Source organism: Micropterus dolomieu, linkage group LG01 (genome assembly GCF_021292245.1).
Source record: "Micropterus dolomieu isolate WLL.071019.BEF.003 ecotype Adirondacks linkage group LG01, ASM2129224v1, whole genome shotgun sequence".
Taxonomy (NCBI): Eukaryota; Metazoa; Chordata; class Actinopteri; order Centrarchiformes; family Centrarchidae; genus Micropterus; species Micropterus dolomieu.
In genome coordinates, this window is record NC_060150.1 from 53,313,812 (window position 1) to 53,320,253 (window position 6,442).

General features: G+C 39.7%; 1 protein-coding gene and 1 long non-coding RNA gene across 2 annotated transcripts in view; both read left to right on the top strand.

Moving 5' to 3' along the window:
- The window catches only part of LOC123987090 (B-cell receptor CD22-like), a 152,266-nt gene that overhangs the window by 47,812 nt on the left and 98,012 nt on the right, over positions 1-6,442 (top strand). The gene's annotated exons all lie outside the window — the stretch shown is intronic.
- LOC123970062 overlaps positions 1,135-6,442 on the top strand; it is a 7,953-nt gene continuing 2,645 nt past the window's right edge. The window contains exons 1-2 of the long non-coding RNA XR_006824862.1: positions 1,135-1,235; positions 4,677-4,801. This is a non-coding gene — a long non-coding RNA (uncharacterized LOC123970062). The remainder of the gene's footprint in view (positions 1,236-4,676; positions 4,802-6,442) is intronic.

Genomic DNA, 6,442 nt, shown 5'->3' on the forward strand with positions numbered 1-6,442 from the left:
AAGTTATCTCCCCACACACAATAAAAGAGGCATTTTAACGCTGAAGGCTTTTAACTTTTGTAAATCACCACAGTGGCTGGAGCTATTTGTTTCTTCTGTATACCACAGACACCGCTGTGGCAGGAAACGTTCCCAGTGCTCCTCATTTTGTTTAACCGTCTGAAAGGAGCACCTACAGGGCTTCTTATGCAGCTTTTCTACAACATGAATGAGTGATTGCATCCTTAAAGGCTGGGCATCAAACCATGATATCTTTAAGCACTTTGAAGATTTTTTTTTTTTGTCCTTGGATCAGATTTAAGTTGTTTTTTATCCCCAAACTTGAAATTTTAATTACTTTGGTCCTTGTCGCTGCTAACTCTACTGACAGTCCTGAACAATACTCTGACATAAATGGGAGTCATTAAATCGGGGTTAGCATAGAATGAAAAGAAACAAGTGCATTTAAATCATAAGGAATCTTTTTATCTCAGTAGCTGGAGGTTTGTGGGACTGCTGAGTGGTACACATCAGTACTGTACTTAAGTATAATGTTGAAGTACTTTAAATAAGTATTTGTGTTGGATTGAACTTTACTTCTACATTTCAGGGGAAAATTTGATACTATTTATCGCACTATATTTATCTATTGTGATTAATTTGCTGGGTAAGATTATGTATTTAAAACAGTTAATTATCTTGTAAAATGCCCTGCGATGGACTGGCGACCTGTCCAGGGTGTACCCTGCCTCCTGCCTATGTCGGCCTTGACTGGCTCCAGCCCCCCTCGACCCTGTGCGCAGGATAAGCGGTTGGCAATGGATGGATGGATTATCTTGTAAAATATGAAGTATTGTCATTGTGATTTTTACATTTAATACTTTAATTAGGCTACACTTTTCAGATAATATATTTGTATTTGCACCCAGTCTAATGGGAATCCAGCCAGCTGTGGCCAGAGGTCCGAGTGATATCTTTCAATCCAGTGACACTATATTTTTCCTCCTTCCAAAAACTACTTTAAAGTTACCCTTAAATTTGAAAGTATGAGTTTTGTTTTGTAATTGAGTGTTTTTACACTGTGGTATTTAAAAAAAACAGAAAAGATTTCTGGGCTGGGCTAAGCTCCAAATGTTTCAAAAGCCTGGAAACGCCCCTGGTTGGAGGTTGGAAATTTCCCATTTCCAAGTTGCCTGTAACGCAGCATAACTCTTCACACTTCGGATCTCTGTTTTTCTTCTGGACAAGAAACAAGTGTAAGTATGTTTTATTTCTCTTGTTCCTGTTGTATTCTGGCCAAATGCTTGTGACTATACATTTAGCCAGGCGCCACGTCTCTAGTGCCCTCCGGCAGGCTGTATAACTTAACTTCATGCCAGAACAATGGCGGGGGAGACGGGGCAGCACAGGAAATGCGCACTTTGGCTGCGGGTACATATAGTAAACAAAATATTGAACATTTTTGTTCAGGTGTCTCTATGCATCCACCAAACACACAAATAAAACGTGCAGTATAAATAGGCCTAAAAGAAAAAGAGAGAAGACGGCTAAATAGAAACTGAAACTCAATTTTTTTTTTATCAATTTACTTGAATGAATACGACCCTATTGATAAGATTATCAGCAAAATTCAGGTAGGCTTCATGTAGCCTACAATAATGTAATTTAATTATCCAGATGGAGGCAATATGTGATGCATCACTCAAACTTGAGAGAAGATGGCCTGTCAACGTCGGTGTGTTTTAACTATTTAAAACTAATCTAATTATCTGGATAAAATCTACACAAAAAAACGTCTGTAAATGCACAGACAGGTCTGGTAAGTTTTATCCAACTTAGGTCTCTCTGGCAAAATTTATGCTTTTTTCAAGATCTTTTGTTTCGCATATGCATTGTGAAATTAAACACACACCCTGCTCTTCCTGTAGGTGATGTGTACAGATATTATAAACGCAACAGTTCATTTTGCCCCCATTCATCATGAGCTGAACAAAAGGCCTATTTCTCTCAAATATTGTTCACGGAACATACACACTGCAGCACATCCTGTAGTGTGAGCATGTGAAACAATTTCTTAAAGAGGGGGAAAAAATCCCAACTTGGGATCAAACTCACAACCTTCTATTATGCCTTATATTTTGATCCACCATCTAATGGGTAAGAAAAATGCTGCGATGCAAAACCTATTTTGCAGACCCCTGCTGTATCGTATTGAACGTAGTGATTAGCGTCTAAAATGTACTCTGTAGAGCATTTGTCCATTTGGGCTAATGTAGAAACATGGTGGCGCAACAAGGCGACTTACATGTAAGGCATGTATGACCTGCGTATGTAAATAGAAATGGCTCATTTAAATGTAATAAAAACATAATGGTTCATTACGTTAGGTCTTTATACACCCACACCCCCCACAAACACACACACACTTCACTGTGAAGCGCTTTGAGTTTCCATGATAAAGCGCTATAAAAATGTAATGCATTATTATTTTTATTATTATTATTCTTCATCCATTTCTGTCAATAGATCCTCGGAAATATTACACACTGGACCTTTAAAATAGGCCTATCTAAAGTAAAAGTACCCATTAAGCATAATAGTCCCTTCTAGTGTTTTTTTTGTTTTGTTTTTTACTCTAAAATAATTATGTCACATGACGTAAAGCTTTTCATCTATAATAATGAAAAATATTTATTTATAAACTATTCATAATGTTTTATGTAAATCAAAGTAACTAATAGCTATGGCTGTTAAGTACTAACTGTAGTGGACTAAAAAGTACATGTTCCTCTGAAATGTAAAAAATGTAAAGTACCATAAATTGAAAATACTCATCACTTTTTGTACTTAAGTTCTTGAGTTACTTTCCAGCACTGATTACCAAAATGTAGGTGACCCACAGTGAATATAACTTGGCATTCATTCAGACTCACATCATGTTGTTGACCTTTGCACCACATGATGGCGACAAAGCATCATGGCAAATAGGTGAACACAACTAATGTACTGAGATACTTCAGCAAAAGGGACATTAACATGTGGGACATTATAAAATCACTGCTGTTGAAAATACCAGCTATTTGCCCCTAAAATAACCCAATATACCCAAAATGAATCAGGATTAATAATATCTTTTCAATATTGACAATAAGTGAAAACATTGCTGACTTTTTCCAGACGGCTTGTTTCTGTTTTAGCATTACTTAATAAAATCAAGTACATACAAACTACTTGGTTAAAATCTAAAAGTGAATGTAGAACACAATTACTGTATTTAATGTAAAAGATAAATGCATTAATGTGTGAACACCTGCAGACGAAATACTATAGACATATTGTATTGTAGCTGTTCTGTATGATGGTGTTGTTTTTATAAATCGGTCAATCTTCCTTTTAATTTTTTTATTGGATTTTTAACACAGACAATCATGCAAAAATTAACTAAAACATGACTTCAACTCACAAAAAATAAACAAAAAATAAACATAAAAACAACATAAAAAATACCTCAACTTCACAAAAAAAGAAGACCACACCCACTTAGACTCCAGCGACCTAAGGCAGGGCCCCCAAACCTCTAGAAACTGATCCGACCTGGAGTGGAGGATACCAGTGAGATACTCCAACGGAATTAATTTTAACTCTAGAACTCTATACCAGCCCTGAATAGAGGGGCTGGAATCCACTGCAATAATATGTTTTGTCTGGTAGCGAATGTCAACATATTATACAGTCGCTTGTTAGTTGCCGTAGTTACAGTATATATGTTGAAGTCCCAATAACAGTGTGACACTGGGTCCATTTCCAATTGGGTACCCAGAATTCTCCCAATTTCCCTCAGCCCCTCTGACCAGGATTTCTACAGTTTGACATGTGACCATAAGCAATGAGTCAGTGTTCCCATCTTTGCTTTACATTTAAGACAACGGTGAAAGGGAAGGGTTAAAGAAGTGTCTGCGATTAGGAGATATATGTATTCTTTGAATAATTTTAAACTGTATAGCCTTCATTCGGGTGCAAATTGATATCTTGTTAGCATGATTCCAAATCTTTTCCCATGTCCCATCATTAATAGTAGTTTACAATTCCTTTCCCCATACCCCTTTAACCATCTGTGTGTTAGCAGGCAATAACCTCCACCTAACATCATGTAACAGACAAAGAGACACTTTGGTTGTCAAGGTCATATATGTGCTCCAGCAATCCGGCCACCTGTCTCTCCAGCTTGGCTACCCTGACTTGTAGCAATCCGGTGGTGGTCTCTACATCAGCAAATCTCCCCTCTGCTTCACCTACAGAGCCGCTTGGTCCTCCGCGGTCGGTAGAACTCTCTCGACTTCGGTGTCAACAGCGTTGATGCTCTTGTCCACACTGTCAAGACTGGACAAGAATATTCGAGCTGGCGTCGGCGCTAGTATCCTTGCAGCTAGCCCCATCCATTTCATTAGTGGCCTGCTGTCCTTCACAGTCTTGGTTGACTTATTCTTCATTTAATCAGGAACTTAAAAAAAATTTTGTCAAGGGACTTAGCTGAGTCACTCTTGTTATTAGTTATAGGATCTTCGCCAAGCAGGTGTGGAAATCAGACAAATAACAGTCATTACGGTCAGAGCTCGGTGCAACAGGTGCTCACTTTATGCCACTATCTTTTCCCCTCTCCATAAAACGCTCAATCAGTAAACCTGATCTTTGTGCAGATGGCTGACCTGTTCCTGATGGCAGTGCTGCTGGTTGTCTGCCTGTTGCTGTGGGTTTTGAACAAAAAAAGGCGTGCTGTGGACCCACACATGCTTGCTGCAATTATAAATGGAATCTTGAGAGAGTGAGTTGACTTCTTCTTCATTCATTCTGACTTTTGAGAAAAACATACAACGATCTCTCTTCACACCGTTGATTTATCTTTGTTAAACTGAGGAGGTGTTCTTATTGTACAAGCCAGTAAAGTAGTAATCATCAAACATGCAGAAAACTACGATGTCATGATTACTCATTTAAGAAAGAAAGGTGAGCTAGTGGAAGTGAGGCTAACTTGATGAGGCTGTTCAAGTGTTACTGGTTGTTTATAAAACACTTTGGTCTGAGAGAATCCAGTATCAAGTACATAGCACACGGATAGATTGGAGGATTGGTGTGCATTCCCAGCATATACACAAATTTGGGTTTAGAAAGATCAGATTAGATTTGACTTTGCTCACAGTATCATGTGCTGACCCTTTCTGCAAGTGCCACTTCTTCTTGTTCTAAAGTTTTGGTAGCTGACGCTACAGCGACTTTAACTTAGCAGCTAGCGATGGCTTCTCCTTCTACCTCTCTCTCTCCTACTTTCTCCTGCTCGGTGTGTCAGATGTTCAGTTACTCCTCTGCCTCCTTTAGCAGTAATGGTACATGTAATAAGTGTAGTCACCGGTAGTCGGTGCGGAACGGCCTGAGTTAGCCTCTGGTAGCCGTCCCCCGGGATTTCCTGAGCAGCCTGGGTGACTATCCAAAGGAGGAATAGTCGTAAGCATTCAAAGTCCACAGGGCACCATCAACCTGTTCACGTTTCTAACAGTTTTTCCCCACTCAGCGACACACCCGCTGAGAAACCAACTCTGATCATTGGCAGCTCCATTTTGAGAAACGTGAATTTAGCGAAGCCAGCGGCCATAGTTAAGTGCATCCCTGGGGCCAGAGCGGGCGACATTGAGTCTTATTTGAAACTGCTGGCTAAGGATAAACGTAAATACAGTAAGATTGTTATTCACCTCGGCGGTAATGACTCTAATCGGCTTACGGTTACGCCAATCGGAGGTCACTAAGATTAATGTTGAGTCGGTGTGTACATATGCAAAAATAATGTCGGACACCGTAGTTTTCTCTGGACCCCTGCCAAATCTGACCAGTGATGACATGTATAGCCGCATATCGTCATTCTGCCGCTGGTTGTCGAGGTGGTGTCCAGCAAACGACTTTCTGGGGAAGACCTGGTCTGATTCGGAGAGACGGCATCCATCCCACTTGGAAAGGAGCAGCACTTGGAAAGGAGCAGCTCTCATTTCTAGAAATCTGGCCAAGTTTATTAGTTGTCCAAATCCATAACAACCCAGAGTTGAGACCAGGAGGCAGAGTCGCAGTCTAACACACTTCTCTGCCCTTCTAATTCAGCAGTTACCCACCCAAAACCCTACGCAGAGTCGCAGTCTAACACACTTCTCTGCTCCTCCATTTCAGGAGTTACTTAGTGAAAATCCTATAGTGACGGTGTCTGCCCCCCGACCATCGAAATTATTTAAATCAAAGGTAAACAGAAGAGGAGCTGTACATAAAAACCTCAAAAATTAAAACCACAATGCATGCCAAAGTTAGTCATGGAGTTCCACAAGGATCTGTCCTCGGACCAATCCTCTTCACTTTATATATGCTTCCTTTAGGCAATATTATCAGGAAATATTCCATAAACTTTCATTGTTATGCAGATGATACT